Source organism: Panicum virgatum, chromosome 1K, assembly GCF_016808335.1.
Source record: "Panicum virgatum strain AP13 chromosome 1K, P.virgatum_v5, whole genome shotgun sequence".
Lineage (NCBI taxonomy): Eukaryota > Viridiplantae > Streptophyta > Magnoliopsida > Poales > Poaceae > Panicum > Panicum virgatum.
In genome coordinates, this window is record NC_053136.1 from 48,503,522 (window position 1) to 48,520,940 (window position 17,419).

The 17,419-nt window shown below is 50.4% G+C and overlaps 1 long non-coding RNA gene across 1 annotated transcript; it reads right to left on the reverse strand.

The window, feature by feature from the left end:
• Positions 1-8,425: 8,425 nt before the first annotated feature.
• LOC120649838 lies at positions 8,426-9,967 on the reverse strand. Its single transcript, XR_005665392.1, has 3 exons — positions 9,822-9,967; positions 9,644-9,728; positions 8,426-8,713 (listed from the first exon to the last, which is right to left on the reverse strand). It is a non-coding gene; the product is annotated as an uncharacterized LOC120649838 (long non-coding RNA).
• Positions 9,968-17,419: the final 7,452 nt, after the last annotated feature.

A 17,419-nucleotide genomic window follows, 5' to 3' on the forward strand; every position in this document is an offset into this window, starting at 1 on the left:
GACGGCGGCGTCCCCCTCTGCTGATCAACTCGTCCTTCCTCCTTCCACGCGACACCCAAGCGGCACCCACTGTTCCGCCCGCTCCTCCAGCATCACCATCCCATCTTCCCGGTACACCACGACACGTTCCGGCCTACGCGGACACGCAAGCGGCGGCGGCATCGCCATCGCCGCCAAGCCAGCCCGCGCTAGCGCTCCTCGGACCTCGGCCATGCTTCCGCGGCAAGCTCGGCCTACCGACCGCGAGCGGTACTCCTCCCGCGGCCCAAGCTTCCATGGTTGCGGCGTTGAGTGACCTCCTGCAGAGTTCCAAGGCTCCGGATCCCCATCCTATGTTCCCTCGCCGCCTCCTAGCTCGCCAGCGGGTGGCGGCGTGGCGACCAGGGGGCGGACGGTATCTGATTTACCGTCCACCCCTGGGGTACTCCGAACCATCAGATCTAATACTAGCGGCTGAGATTAAATAAGGACGAACCAATGCCAACTTCCCGAGCCCTTCCCCGTCCTCACGCCATGTCGCCGTCCCCCGTGCTGCTTCTCCGGCCTCTGCTGCCATTGCTCTCCGGCGAGCACCCGAGAAGACCGTCCCGCTTGTATTCACACGCCGTGTCTTCTCGATCGTCCAGATAAATTATCCATCTATTCCGTTTCGCTCGAGGACGCCGCTGAGACTGGTGCTCTCGCCGCGGGCGCACTCAGCGAATGCGGGGCTATGCTTGGGATGCCGACAGGGAGCTTCGACATGTAGTAATGGTGGCTGCCTCTGCTTGTGCTTCATATGGAGGGAGAGTCACCAAGCTGAAGCTCGGCCGCGCCCCGCCGCCGCCATGCTCTGCGTCACCTCTCTCTTCCTCCTCGTGTCGCGGCGTCGTCCCCATCTACTGATGGACTCCATCCTTCCACGCGACATCCGGCCGGCGTGGCTGCTCCCCCTGTTGTTGCGCTGCCTTCCTACGAAGTTCCAGAGCTCCACGTTCCTCATCCAATGTTCCCTCGCCGCTTCCCAGCTCGCCGGCGGGTGGCGGCGCCGTAACCAGGGGCGGACGGTATTTCGTTTACCGTCTGGTGTGTATGGTATTTCATTTACCGTCCACCCCTAGGTACGCTAAACCATCCGATTCACTGCTAACGGCTGAGATTAAAAAAAAATACCCAAACGATCCCGAGGCCCGAGCGCTTCCCCGTCCTCACGCCGTCCCACCACGGCGCTGCTTCTCCGGCCCTCGCGGCTGCCCTTGGCTCTCCGGTGAGCCCCCAACTCAACTACCAGGGCTTGTGTCCTCTCCGGGGATGTGCACGGTGCATTTGCCGGCCGGTCATGCTCGGAATCATGGCCAACGGGGAGGGTTCTCTTCTATCCTGGGCGGCCGGTGCCTTCCGACATGGTGCGCTACTGGCTCCTCCTGCTTGGTGTATAAGTTTCTCAGTGGTGGCATGGCAGATAGGAGATGTCGCCGAATGGGAGGTGAAGCGGTGGCCACCAACGAAATCGAGAGACTGGTGGCGCCGACGCCGAGAATCACTGGGCAGGCGCGGCATCACGATGCAAGCGTTCAGCATGGATCTCTCTGACGAAATCAGATGTCCCCAGCTGTTCGCTCTCCACTTCATCTGATTGGACCATAAGGACCTGTTTTGTAAAGATCTTGTTCTACAGTCTGCAATTACAATTTGTTTTATGAAAGTCTCAAATTACAATTGTCATGGAGCTATGCTTTTTGTTGTTTTATCTTATTCTTTGGATTTCTTTATACGAAGTCTTGATATTTGTCTCAGAATCTGCAGACTGCAGTGTAGGTAACTACCGGAGCTTTTTATATCACCGAGATTTGGTTCATGGAGTGCATGCCTGGACACGTGAGCAATTAATCTCAGACTTCTCTTCTGCATTTGCTGAAAGATATGTTCAAGGATTTCATCTTCACTCATGACAACGTCTAACTGGGCAGTAACCTTCTGTTGGTATGGCTAGTGCTAAGTCAAGAGACCAGAGTAGACGAACAACAAGCGTGTTCCCTGAATGAAACTCTGCATCTTGGCTTGCTGCTTGCCTTGCAGTTCCTGAAAATAGTTTCAGTTTGGACAGAATCATTTCGCATTTGCACGTTTGTTTATATTCATTCCATTGGCAATCAGTCCATACAGATGCAGGTATGCACACCTGCAAACACTGAATCAATATGGTTCCTCGGGCTTCATAAGATACTATTGTGAGATCCGGCAATCATCCTTTTCCTACCTACACAAAATGCACAACATTTGAGATCAGGGAGACAATTGCCTATACTCTGCTTGCTTCCAATTTGTTGCCCGTTCCTGGAAAAAAGTTTCAGTTCAGATATATAAACTAGCAATTTGTTCCCAGTTTTGCATCCAATCCAGTTTTCAGACTTGCAATCAGTCATAATCCTTGCAACACTTACACTTTGCAGCCCTGTGAATCAGGTAAGCTGCAGCAAGAGAGCAGACAAGTATCATGTCGTCATAGCTCGTAGATGGACTGGCAATTGGAATACGCCATTGACGTTCCCTGCGCCGCCTCGCCGCCACCGTCTCTGACCTGAAGTAGCGCAGGCCAGGATCCCCCACTGAAGCTCGGCCGCGCGCGCCCCCCAACAGTGGCCATGCTCTTCGTCTCCTCTCTCTGCCTCCTCGCCGCGTGGACGACTGGACGCATTCCAGCCTACGCGGACGGGCAGGCGGCAGCCGCGTCGCCATCACCGTCAAGCCGGCCTAGCGCTGCTCGGCCACGCATCTGGGGCGTGCTCGGCCAACTGACCGCGAGCCATCCTGCTCCCGCGGCGCGAGTTTCCGTGGCTGCATGCCCACCATACAAAGTTCGAGAGCCCCCGGTTCTTCATCCTTTGTTCCCTCGTCACCTCCCAGCTCGCCGGTGGGTGGCGGCGCGGCGACCAGGGGCAGACGTACTTAGATTTACCGTCCAGGGTGGACGGTATTTCATTTACCGTCCACCCCTGTCTACACTGAATCGTCGGATCTAATATTAGCGGCCAGGATTAAACAAGGACGAACCAAAGCAAACGCTTCCCGAGCCCTTCCCTGTCCTCATGCCATGTCGTCGTCCCCCGCGCTGCTTCTCCGGCTTCCGCTGCCATTGCTCCCCGGCGAGCATCCGAGAAGGCCGGCGCTTGTATGCACGCCCCGCGTCAGCTCAATCTCTGCAGAGAAATTATCCATCTATTCTATTTCGTTCAACAATGCCGATGAGATTGGTGCTCTGTCGCGGGCACGCACGGTGCATATGCCGGCCGGCCATGCTTGGGATACTACGGCCCTGTTTGGTTCCTAGCATAAGTTGTGCTAGGGAACTTTGGCCGATAATTACTGGTATTAAATGAAAGCAGTTTGCAAAACTAACTTCACAACTCTTGCGCTACTTCGCGAGACAAATCTAATGAGGTCTTTAACCGCATGATTAGAAGATGGATACTGTAGCATTAATGTAGCCAATCATGAATTAATTATCATCTTTAGATTCGTCGCGAAAAATTACACTCATCCGTGAAAATTTTTTGCAAATAAACTTCATTTAGTGGCTCATGCATGCAAGATTCCCTTCGTAGCACAAATCGTGCTAGCCAACCAAAGAAGGCCCAGCAGGGGGCTTCGACATGTAAGGTCTGCACCTTCGACATGGAGCAATGGCGGGAGAGTCACCAAGCTGAAGCTCGGCAGCGCCCCACCGCCGAAGCTCGGCAGCGCCCCACCGCCGCCGCCATGCTCTGTGTCACCTCTCTCTTCCTCCTCATGCCGCGGCATCTTCCCCCCTCTACCGATCGACTGCATCCTTCCACGCGACATCCGGCCGGCACGGCGGCGCCCCCTATTGTTGTGTGGCCTTCCTACGGATTTCCAAAGCTCTAGGTTCCTCATCCTGTGTTCCCTCGCTACTTCCCAGCTCGTCGGCGGGTGGCGGCGCCGTGACCAGGGGCGGACGGTATTTCATTTACTGTCCGAGGGGATAGTATTTCATTTACTGTCCGCCCTTGGGTACGGTAAACCGTCCGATCCACTGCTGACGGCTGAGATTAAAGAAGGAATACCCAAATAATCCCAAGGCCCGAGCGCGTCCCCCTCCTCGGAAAAAAATTCGATGGGGACGGTCCGCAAACTGCTGCTCGTGAGGACCCTCTCCGGATGGCCACCGCGTGGCTACTCTAGCAATCCGATGCCCGCTGCTCACTCGGCTCCCACGCGGACGATCCATCCTCACCACAACGCTCGGCTCGCAGGCTCTCGGCTGGCTTCGTTACAGCCAAGCCAGGGTCGCAGCGCTCATTCTGGGCAAAAGCGCATCTAGACCTTCACCGATCACATCGCGCCGGTGACAGTTCCGGTGGCACGTCGACGCACATGCTCGATCCTCTTCGCCATGGCCGACGCACCTGCTCGATCCTCTTCGCCATGGCCCACTACATCTAGTCCGAAGCCAACGAGTCGACGACGGCCATGATCTTGAGGGTAATTTAAGTCAAAAAGAGAACCCAGCGGTTGTTCTTCAATATCAACCCATCACGCTCTTCTACGCCATCCACGCCCAGCCATATTTGAGATCAGAAGTCCAGTAACTAGCTAGCTAGCTGATCGGAGCGTGGTTCTGTTCGGAGTTCGGAGAATCGTGTGTAGAGCTAGCAGGCTAGCCGCGTCCGACGAGTCCCGCGATCTTCCAGGCCGTCTTAGCCTTCCCGTCGAGTCGGTGACCCCGAACCTGATCACCACAGTTCACCACGCCGTCCTGAAGTGCGGCCTCTACGGCGACGCTGCGGGCCTCGCCGCCTCGGGCACGAGCAGGAATGAGGAGGCGCGGAGGTTGGCGACCATATGGTTTCGGCAAAGGATAGACGGACATCTAAGCGTGGTCGTATTCCGCGTGCTTGGCAGATTTTGCGAGCTAGCCATACCGCAGCTGGAAGCCTGCGAGCCGAGCGTTGTGGATGGATCGTCCGCGTGGGAGCCGAGTGAGCAGCGGGCGTCGGATTGCTAGAGTAGCCACGTGTCGGCCATCCGGAGAGGGTCCTCACGATCAGCAGTTTGCGGACCGTCCCCATCGAATTTTTTTCCACTTTACCGTCCGGGGTGGACGGCATTTCATTTACCGTCCACCCCTGGGGTGCGCTGAACCGTCCGATCCAATACTAGCGGCAGGGATTAAAGAAGGCAGACCGATGCAAACGCTTCCGAGCGCTTCGCCTCCCTCATGCCATGTCGTCGCCCCCCGCGCTGCTTCTCCGGCCTGGCGGCCTCCGCTGCCATTGCTCTCCGGCGACCATCGAGAAGGCCGGCGCTTGTATGCACGCGCGCCGTGTCTGATTGATCCGTCCTGAGAAGTTATCCATCTATTCCGTTTTGCCCAAGGACGCCGATGAGACTGGTGCTCTCGCCGCGGCGCACACGGTGCAGGCGTCGGCCGGCCATGCTTGGTGGGATGCCAAAGGGGGTGAGGGGCTTCGACATGGCAGGTGACCTTCGACATGGCGCAATGGTGGCTGCCTCTGCTTGTGCTTCTCTATCACTTTTCACAATAGGCTCCTTTTATTCCGCAGGCATCTTCACGCCGTGCTTGTTGGGCCCTTGCTTAATCCACCGGATCCACGTGCAAATGATCCAAGCAATGCATATAATACATGCTGGCCAATGCAAAACGGAGTCCGGTTCGTGCACGGCCAAACGACCAGACAGTTCCTTTTTCTTTTGCCGAACACCAACAGCAAAGTTACTGCCTTGCTTGCAACGGCGTCCGCACCACCAGCTTCTACCTGCTCGCCGTGTGCGTGTTCGCCTCGTGACTGCTCGCCGTCGCCGTGTGTGTGCTCGTAGTTGCCGTGCGTGCACGCCGCGAGACAGCTCGCGGACCTGCTCGCCGTCGCTTTGTGAGTGCTCGCCGCGCTCGCCGTTGCCGTGTGCGTGCACAGCGCGTGACAGCTCGCGGACCTGCTCACCGTCGCTGTTTGAGTGCTCGCCGCTCTCGCCGAGTCGCCGTCACCGTGTGGGTGCTCACCGTTGCCGTGTGCGTGCTCTCCGCGTGACCGCTCTGTAACAGCCCACGGGAGAGTGGGCGGGCTAAATTCGGAGTTACTGTAGTAGCTACTGTAGCGGCGCGAATTTAGTCCCATACTGGAAGTTGAGTTGAGTCTAGACCAGCTTAAATACCAGTTCCAGGGTAGTTTGAATAACTCCGGTTGCAATTTTTTGCGCGAAGCGAGGACGAAAGCGCAAGAGAGTTATTTAGCAGGGCATAAGTGCGCGGGCATGAGCACACGTCATCGCAGATGCCACCGGCATGTGGGCGGGCGCGTGTGGGCACATATGCGCGGGCATCAGGGATGCGCCGGCACTAGACGCATGGACGTGGCACAGGGCCCGTTGGCACTGGACGCACGGACGTAGTACATGGGACCGTTAGCACTAGACATATGGGACGTGGCCAAGAGAGGAGATCCTGTGGCCAAGAGAGGAGATCCTGGTGGTATTTAGGTTGGTCTGGTACTCGACGGGGACGTCGAGTCCTAAGGGGGATGATTGTAACAGCCCACGGGAGAGTGGGCCGGGCCAAATTCGGAGTTACTGTAGCAGCGCGAATTTAGTCTCATACTGAAAGTTGAGTTGAGTTCAGACCAATTTAAATACTAGGCCCAGAATAATTGAATAACTCCGGTTGCAACCAGCTCGCCGTCGCCGTGTGCGTGGTCGCCGCGTTACTGCTCGCAGACCTGCTCCTCGTCGCGGCTCAGCTCGCCGTCGCCGTGTGACTGCTCGCCCACCTGATGCTCGCGGACCTGCTCGCCGTCTGCATGTGCGTGCTCGCCGCGTGACTACTCGCCAACCTGCTCGCTGTCGCCGTACGTGTGCGTGCTCGCCGCGTCCCTGCTCGAGCTGGTAGTCAGGCATGTCAAAAACTGCTACGAGTAGAGTAGTGCACACGACTCCTGATTAATTCACATGATTAACACATGTTGATTAGCAACCAGCATTCAGTGTCTCGGCCCTTGGGCTGCCGTCGGCGACTAACAGCCTTGCTGCTACCTTCAATGCTGCGATTTATTGCGAGAACGATCCAATTTGCATTCGGTTGAGATGAAATTATTAATTAATTTTTTAAAATGAGGGCTAGCACGTGTCCGTCCCTTGACACGCCACGTGCTAATCCACATCTTAGAGACACTTATTCAACACAAGTCACCTAGAACGAGAGCAAACCCGATAGTCCCGGTACGTATTTACCACATGTCCAGGATTAAGCACACGTACTGTTTTACAAACGCGTAACTTACCGATGATCCACAATGAGCAATTTTTACACACTTAATATTGCAAAATCGATATAGGTGGTTCAAACTAACTTATAATACATGCCTTGGGCTCACGAAAACCATATTAAATCGGAATTTAGAATTTATTATACTTAAATGCTCTCATGGAGATAAACTACGCAGCGGATAAATTGATAAAAGCGTAACAAACAATGGTGTCGAGCTCAAGGGCACCATTGCGGCCACATCAACCGAGCACAACTTCCGGCTCACCTGCAACTAGGTTTAGAAAACAACCTGAGTACAAAAGGTACCCGCAAGACTTACGCGATTAAATAAACAAGGATCATGCAAAGGCTCAAATAAAAGTTTTAAGGTCAAGTAATTATTGTATAAGCATGGACTCTCTCTAGATTATCACCTAGCAAAATTAATTAGTGTTGCCCGAACCCTCAAAAGTTTTAGTTGACTAAGAGAGTAATATAATAAATATAATGTATCATAGATGTGACATGAACCAAAGCCAACAATACCAAAACTCTCTACGAAGAATTCGATGAACCAAGAGCTTGCTCATGTCCGAGAGCGCGGCAATTCGAATTGATTTAAACCTTGCAAGGGTGTACTACTTTACCCACACGACGCGAGGACCATGCGACTCACCCAACCGATCACGTCGGGCAAGGGGGTACTCACGTCAACCGTTCCCAACAAGGCTCGATCATTGAACTTCACACCTAGCTTACGCGTGGAGTAACTTAGATCCACCGGGGACATCTCTAAATTTTCCTACACATAGATCCACTAGGGACACCCCTAAGCCTCCCTGCATAACCCTTGGCCACATATCTAGGACTGCATATCAATGATCAAGTCAAAGAAGATAATTGGCTCATCCGTACCATTATATTGGATATGTTGTAGCAAGAAAAGTTGCTCAAGGCCGATGGCATCCACGGATGGTCCTTAAACGATCCAAGCGGACTATGCCCATGTGACTTTTTTCTCTAGGCCCTACCATTCCGCTCAGATCTCGATACTACCAAACCCTTACCACCAAGCCGAACCAGTGCGATCAAAGGTAACCAGTAAATGTAATACTCCAAACTATTCTTTCTAGTAAGCAATATGAGTATTCTAAGCAGGGCTAAGCATCTAGTCAAATTAAATTATTAATTGACTAACATGTGGCAAGGACATGGTTAAACAATTTAAGGAAGGACAATGCATTAAGGTAGGTATAAAAATGCAGTACGTACATAATATATATAACCCCACAATACCCAAGTGAGATAACTAAACTAATCAAATTAAATAGGTCCAAGGGATCATGCTTAGCTGCTTGTCTTGGTTAACTTCAGGCTCGACCACAAACTGGACTCCAGGTTCAGGCTCGACGGACTCGATAGGCTCAACGGGCTCGTTTTTCGACGGTTCAGACACTATAATGCATGAAGTGATGCGTATGCATTAGTATGATGCGGTGGCATAAGTATGACATGTTATGAGTGAAACATGGATGAAATAACATGCAATGGCATATACACAATTATGACCACGCCAATCGAGCATTAAACCCTATCTAGACAAAATAATCCTAGGGCAAGCAATTCGAAACTAGGATAACAAACGGTTCACACAAATCATGAGATAAACTGAGCATATAGAGGGCATTACAAAGAACTCATGAAAATTGGATTTTCAGTAACAACATTTTTCTAGAATTAATCATAAATATATCAATTTTTAGCTACTCTAAACAAGATAAATAAAAAAGAACATGCAAACGAGTTCAAACAATTTCCATAAAATTTACACAGGAACTAAACATGTAAACAAGGCTAACAAAAGTGGTTTTGTCATTTTATCATTTTCAACAAATATTTATACAATAAACAACATTTCAGACAGCAAGCATGAAATCGAAACAAAACCCTAACCAACATGCAAGATTCATGCAAGCAAGTTGTACCATTGGAAAGAACATTTCACAAGGAGCCTAACAAAATTTGGTTTGGCATTTTTAGAGCATCACACAAATAACTAAGCATTTAATTCACTTTTGCAACATTAAACCACAAGTAAATCTACAGGATAGTAACATGCAAAACTATATTTTTCATGAGTAGATCTAAGAAAGATGAAACTAACAAAACAAGTTTCATTATTTTTGGATCTATATTTATTTTTCTATGATTTTTACAAACTCAAACACACACGTACAACAATTATTGTTATTAGCTTCTACTGTTCATATTCTACCCACACAGAATCACGCACAAGCACGGCAGCGAGGCTCACTGCTCCCGCCAGCGGCAAGCAGGGGCAGAACAGCACGAGCAGAGCGCGGCCCAGGGTGAGGGGGAGCTCACCCAAAGCGCAGACGAAGGAACGGCGCAACAGGGAGGCGCCACGGCGAGCAGAGACGATGACGGGTGGAGGTGCTCGCCGGGAAGCCTGTAGAAGAGGGGAAAAGGATGGATGAGCACCCAAATCGGAGGAGGGCGGCGGTGGGGAGGTGCAGCCATGAGGAATCGAAGCGGGGCTTACCGGAGAGGGTGAATCGAAATCCACCAACGGTGAGGAAGAAGATGAAACGGAACAAAAGATAGAAGAAAGGGCCTAAGCACTGGCTCAGCTCGGGATTAGGCCGGCGGTGGTGGTGGCTCTGCTCGTGGCCGCAGGTGGTTCTGGGCGTCGGCTGTTGGAATTATGGGTTGGCCCATTTATGCTAATCAATATAATAAAAGAATTTAAAGCTCATTATTAAATGCTAGGGAATCAATTGCTTAATTCCGTACCGGGATTTGAGGAGGATCTCAACCGACTTAAAGGGTGGATTTCATGTACACCACTTGTGAAGTCGGTAAGAGGAGGTCGGTGAACCACACGCGCGCTCGCTCGCTCGCCTCGCCGGGCCGAGGCCGAGGCGAGGCCGGACGTGCGGTGCGCGTGTGCGGCCGGACGTGACGTGCAGGTGCGGTGCGGTGCGGTGCGATGTGCTGAGATGAGATGAGAATGTTTTACTGTTAAGAGCATTGAAACAATGAATAAACATTGACAGTAATGACTGAAGAATCACACCAGTAACTGCCGCTCATCAAAGCTCTTTACGACGTCCAGGTTCGTTGAACCTGAGGCACCTCCACGACTATATAAACCACCCCTTCCTCCTCTCATCAACACAGACTTCAACACTTGATCCAGGTACTCCTGCTTAGGAGACCTCTCCCTTCTCTCTCTGCTGCTTTCTGCCGTTCCCATCACTAGTGCTGCGCGCACAGCTCTAGCGAGAGCAGGCCTCCGGAACCTCTGCTCGCTGAAGGTCCTGCACGGGACACAGACAATCAGGTTTTTGGGGAGCGTCTTGACGCGACTGCTCGCTTCTTGATCGACTACTTCGTCTACTTCCCGGCGTGAACGAACGACTACTTCCTCTACTTCCCGGCGTGAACGATCGACTACTTCGTCTGCTTCCTGGTGACCGTTCGTGGGACTGCACTGCGAACCTCTTCCTGCATCGACATCGTTCGACTACTTCAGGCAAGGCCAGTCGAATAGCATGTCTATTCCAGCTGGTAACGGCGCAACCGGTGCCTCCGGCACTGGTCCCGCCTTGGGGTACACTCTAAACCTATTCTGGTTTAACTTTTTATTCATGCTTATTAGTAAGAATAACATGAACACATGCACATATCTTATTCACACATTATCACTCATTTATGCCATGAAATTGGTAGTAATATTTGTAATTAAAATATACCGAAAATTGCCTAGTTATCTAACATCGGCGGCGACAGGGCCGTCCCGACAAAAATGGAGGCCCTGTACAAATGTCTAGAGTGGGGCCTACTTACTTGACTAGCAAAACATAACATAAAATTAACATGTACATTATAATATGAAATAGCATCAGGAAACAACAAGTCATACCTATTTAATCTTCAATTCTTTGCTTTCTTTTACGCTTTTGAGAACCCGAATTATATTTTCTAGACCGATTTGCAGAAGACATGATTTGATCTTGAGACAATAAACACCTAGATCAACTGATGCACACATATACAAAACATCAATCAATTATCGATTCATTCATAAATCATAATCATCATTTATCCATTAAACAAAAGAAGTATAATGACTTGTGGTTGTGGAAGACTAGCATTAGTAGCAGTAACCAGCAAGTAGCAGTGACTTACTGTTGTTGAAGTTCAGGTTCAGGCAATCAACACGTAGAGGTAGAGCCTGCAGGCGTGCGGACTGCGGAGTCAGCCAGTCAAGTCGTCGAGATGGTGTGTCGTCGTTGCGTCGCGGCGATGCCCTATTAGGCTATTACCCTACGGCCTGCGCTGCGGAGCCGCCGCCGGCCGGCCATAATCGCGACGATGTGCGAGCTGCGTGATCGAAGGCGAGACGTGCGCTGCGGCCACAGAAAAGGCAAATCGAGCACTAGCAACAAGGAAACATAGGCTGATTGTCTAATTCTAATAGGCCTAATGAGTTGTTGCCTGAGAATTTAGGGGCCCTTGAAATTGGGGGCCCTGTTCGGTCGAACCTGCTGCACACCCACAGGGACGGGCCTGGGCGGCGAGCTCGGCTCGTGGCCGCGGCAGCCATGGCGGGGCACACGCGTGAGAGAGAAGCGAGGGAGTGAGAGAGAGAGAGAGGAGTTGGCGAGCGAGCGAGCGAGCGAGAGCCGTGGACGACTTGAGCACGGGAACGGTCTGGAAGCTTCGAGAGGAAAGGAGGAGATGACAGGAGGGTCCAGTGTCATCGTCTTGCCTTGCTCAACCTTCCGCTCTTGGACCCGGTGTTCACCTTGATCTGTTTCAGTGCACTGATCGTTGTAGTCTATAAACATTTTCAAGACAATATTTCCGGGCATCGGTGCCCGAGTGCCGCCGCGCGCACCTGGCCGCCAGGCCTCGCTGGGCTCTGCGCGCGCCTGCCGCCGGGCCGCGCATTGCTTTGCGGCGCGCCCGGCCGGGCCACCTCTCTCGCTCATCTTCTTTGATGAAAAAAGAGTCCATGCGACGTATCAGTGGCGCTGGCGCCTGTATCAGTGTACCACGCCCGTATCAGGGGACTGGGACAAGCATAATACTAGATGTGTTCTGGCCTTCTCGGAAGAAGATGTGAAGCATAGGGTTTGTTTAGTTGTTTAGATATAAAAATTTTGTAAAAGAATTTTGCTAATTTGAAATACTAAATGAAGTCTATTTATAAAATTTTTTGTACAGATGGGTTGTAAATCGCGAGACGAATCTAATGATGTTAATTAATTCATGATTAATCATAATTAGCGGATGGTTACTGTAGCATCACTGTTGTAAATCATGGATTAAGTAAGGTCATTAGATTCGTCTTGCGATTTACAGTCCATTCATACAAAAAATTTTGTAAATAGACTTCATTTAGTACTCTATGCATGTGTCGAAATATTTGATGTGGCATTTTTTTTGTGTTTACGGGATTTACAGGTAAAAATCTAAATAGGACCATATTCTGGCGATCCCAATAACTGTAACATGAATGATTTCCTAACTTGGCATTATGACACAAAAGGGCTCTTCTCAGTAAAATCCATGTATCACATCTTGGAGGACAATCGAGAACGGAGAGCAACGAGACGTGACTCTTCGACACCAAAGACAAATGCAAACCAAAAGGATTGGGAAAATTTATGAAAGTTAGAATGCCCTCCAAAGATTAAGCAGTTCCTCTGGCACCTAACACATTAAATTGAGGTGATTGCAATCATTCATGAAAGCGACACGTGACATGGCCCTCCAAAAAATATATGAATTGCATTGAATGAAGCATTTGAATTGGGCTAGACTAAAATTGCAAGGTAATTTCAGTGACATGAAAAAGACCAAAAATTGAGTACTAACACATGTGTACAATAATAAAAAATATCAGAGATCAAGTAGAAATACATGAACTCAATCCGGACGGAAGCCTAAAATCCGTCCTGCCACCGCTCGTTTACGGCAGGTCGTAGAGAGAACGCCAGGCTACTTTGGACCTTACGCGTTGTGCTGCCCCGTTGGCCGGGCACAGCCCCTCGAGCCCAGCCCTCGGCCGAGCCGACTTGCCGCCGCGCGGCCTGTGGACAAGCCAACCTGTGTGCCGTGTTGACCCGCGGCCACGCCAGCCCGCAACCACGGCACAGGCATGCGGCAGGTGCGCTGGTTCGCGAGTGCTGGCCCCAAGCCGCTCCGGCTTGCAACCGTGCTGGCTCACGCGCGCTCCGGCTTACAGCCATAGGGGTCGGTGGCCGAGCGCGGTTACTGTCCGCCTCCGCTCCAGCCATCGCCGCCCCTTTCCCTGCCCCTGCCGGCATCGCTCCTGCGCCTGCCGATGTCCCCGACCGCTGCTGCCGCATACGGGCAGCAACAACTTGTGTTAATGGCCGCGACGAGCATGGCCACAACCACCGCGGCACTGCCACGGCCAGGGAGCGTTAGTGCAGATGAGCACTAACCAGGTCCGTATCTGGGCACGTGCAGGCCGTGCGACCGCACAGGGCCCCCGAATTCGAAGGGCTTCCAAAATATTAAGTATATATTAGATATAGTCATGTAAACACTTTAATTTAGTTGATTGTTTGACCCAATTTGTGGCAAAACATGGTCCAAATTGCTCATAAAAAATAAATCGTCGTAGGCGTATCACTTGCGACTTTTTTTACATGGGTGCTATTTGGGGTCACGTGTGTGATCTCAAATGTACCTGTCACAGCACCCCAACCTCTTCAAGATTTCGTGTTTTGGGCATAAAATCGGCCTAATAAACCAGACCCCTCAATGCTTTGTTGCTAGAACAAACTTTTTTTCGAAAAAAAAATTTTTGTTGCCCAAACAATAACAATTGTTCCAGCAACAAAAAAAAAATTCCGGAACAAAAAATAGTTATTGGGCCTTATGTGATGATTTAACTATCAGTCACACGTGTGACTTCTAACATTTGTGCTTTCACACAGCACATTGCGCTCGTGTGACTTCTAATATTTGTGCTTTCACACAGCATATCGCGCTTGCCGACTGGTATCGTTTGGTATTCATGATCCTTCACTAGGCCACCAGGGCCCCAGTCCATTGTTTCGCACAGGGCCCCCGAATTTGCCGGTACGGCCCTGGCACTAACATTGAGAGCGGGGAAGCATGACAAATCCAACGAAAATCAGTTGGCAAGATATGTCTTTGGTGCTTACATGTGACGGAACCGTCAAATTAAAACTCCAAATTAAACGTAATGACCGTCATTTGAACACATCGGGCGCATTCGCTTAATGATTTAATTTGGCGATCCTTTCTCAACCCACGGCCCGATTGAAACAACACCGGAAGTCCCACGCGAAGGCGGGCATAGATGGTACAAGCACGACAAAATACTTGAAAATATATAAGGATGACAACCGATAACGAGAGTTTTACAAATTTAGTTCAAAACACAAGCTCACGTAATTTACATAAATTACATAATTTACAAATTTTACATAGCGTAGCCGAGCTCAAATGGAAAAGAAAGCATACAACTACATTAATTCACTGGTTCAGTTCTAACACCACCGGTCAGACCGATACATCTCACCGGTCAGACCGGTGCTACCTGGCCTAAGCAACCACCGGTCAGACCGGTCGAAACAAAACTGAGGGCTGCACACCCTGCCCCAAAGTGTGCAACCCGCCAAATCTCTAATCTAAGGGTCTCTATTCACCACTTCCCACCCCTCTGCATCTCTGCGGATAAATTTGACGCAGTAGGGGCAGAAATCGACGTCTGGGTGCCCTGAAATAAACTATGGTGGCAACAAACCCTGAGCAACTAATACTCAGCAAGACTTACCCGACCAGTGGGTATAACTTAGCCCACATACCTAGACATGCAAGAATTTTGGTTTGGTGGTTATTTTGTAGAAAAGCGACTAAAGTAATTCCTTACTTTCCTTATTTTAGCCCAAGTTCTATATAAATTAATCATAGTCTAATATTTGCATAACCAAATCTAGAGCAAACATAGTGGAGCAATAAATAATAATTCATTGTGTGCATCATCATAGGTATAACTATTATTCCATCACAACACTACGATGCGACGCAGTAACCAAGGTGCTCATATCCGAGAGTGACTGACGGCGAATCGATTCGATTTAATCTTGCAAGGTGGACCTAACCAACACGGCACGCGTATACCCCGTCGGACCACACGCACCAACCCTTCCCCTCCCCGCCTCGAACTACAGAACAGCCCCACCTACATATAGTCAGCCGAGCTCAACGAGAGACCACCAAAAGTAAACATATGCATCCCGTTTCTCTGCGACTACTCGACTCGCCCTAAGGGGTGGTGATGAAGTTTTGTACTTTCGAAGCGAGGCAGTACTAGACTTACCGGTTTCGACTACCTCCTACTCCCGGCATGCGGTTAATACAGTTCAAACATGATTAGCAGGGCCAACAACGGTACGGTCCTTAACCGACTCAGACGGGACTAAGACACCCAGGAATACTGTCCTGCTGCCATACCTATACATCATCATCAATTCCCGTCCAGTCTCAAATTTCCATGCATTCTATATCCATTCAATAACTCATGTGTCGAAATATAAATAATTCTCATATCTCGCGAGTAACCGGAAATTACTCGACTTCTAAACATCCTATATCTCGCGAGTGACAAGAAGTCACTCGACTTCTACCGAGAACTCTTAAGCATAGCATTACTATCGTCCTAATATACTAGTATAAACTCAAGGAAACCTAAGGATCATGCAACTAGGGTTTCAACCAATTTCTATACGTAATGCACAAGTAATAGATATATATATGTCATAATTTAAATTAATAGGTTGTGCACCGGGGCTTGCCTTGCGACTGCTGCTCAGTACCGGAGTCAACTGGGCCTTGGGCCTGGTTCTCACGCCGCTCTTCCTGCTGCGGGGCTTGCCCCTGCGGCTCCTGTGGCTCCGCAACCACCTCGTACACCACCCCCTCCGCTGCGGCTGCTACACGTATGCATATGATATGAGTTAATGCAAGTATGATTTTATAATTATAAATAACCATTGACTGAGCACAACTACTAATGATCTACCCCAATTGCTCTTATTCACCTAAAAATACCCAAAAATCCGGAGTATCCGGACACATGCTCGGAGTATCCGGACTCCCAAGTCTGGAGAATTCGGACCTAAACCCGGAATGTCTAGACTACCACAAATCCGGAGTATCCGAACACATGGCCGGACTGTCCGGACCCCTACCGGTCAGACCAGTCCCCCCGACCGGTCAGACCGGTCCTACCCAGACCAAAAACCTAGGATTCCTTGGCGCGGCGAAAATCGCCCACAAATTCTTAAACCCTTATAGGCACTAGTCCAGGGATACATTTGGATGTTTTTTACCAGAGGGAACCTCCTAAAAACATTTAGAACTAGAGATCGACCATCACAAGCTAAAATACCTTGGGTGAGTGTTTCCCCTGCGAAGAACTTGGATCCCTCGCTCCCCAGGGAGGGAATCGTAGAGAAGAAGCTCCCCCACGCTGGTTTGATCCTTCCTTGGCCTTGGAATCAAGTGGAAAGGGAGGATTTGGGACTTAGGGTTTGGTGAGAGGGGAGGGAGAGGGAGCTCGGGCTTGAGCTGGCTCTGGTGAGGGTGAGGGAGTTGGTGGGGAGGAAAAGAGAGAGTGATTTAAATGTTGTGGGCCCAACCAGTTGAACCCAGTTCAACCGGTCAGACCGGTAGCTCTGACCGGTCAGACCGGTCCGGCCCAAACTGACTGGAAAATTTTTGGGTTTAGTGATTTGTCGTGTGAGTTGAACTAATGACCATGATTAACTTAATTACCAAGGATTAACACCGATTAACACCTGGGTGTTACATTACCATTCTCAATATCGATGAGACATATTCCTGCAACCGCTCATCTCTTCTTCTGTTGTTTTCTCTCGTAATTGATGTTGGCATGCGTCATTTGTGCAGTGCGATCATGAATAATTGCAAGCACCACCGTGTCGCTTTCACGTTGATGAGGCAGTAGTGTTCTCTGAGTCTCATCCAATGTTAGCATGCACCGCCGTGAAGAATACCGATGCAGAAAAGAGGAACGGCAGTTCCATCTTCCATGAAGACCGCATCAGA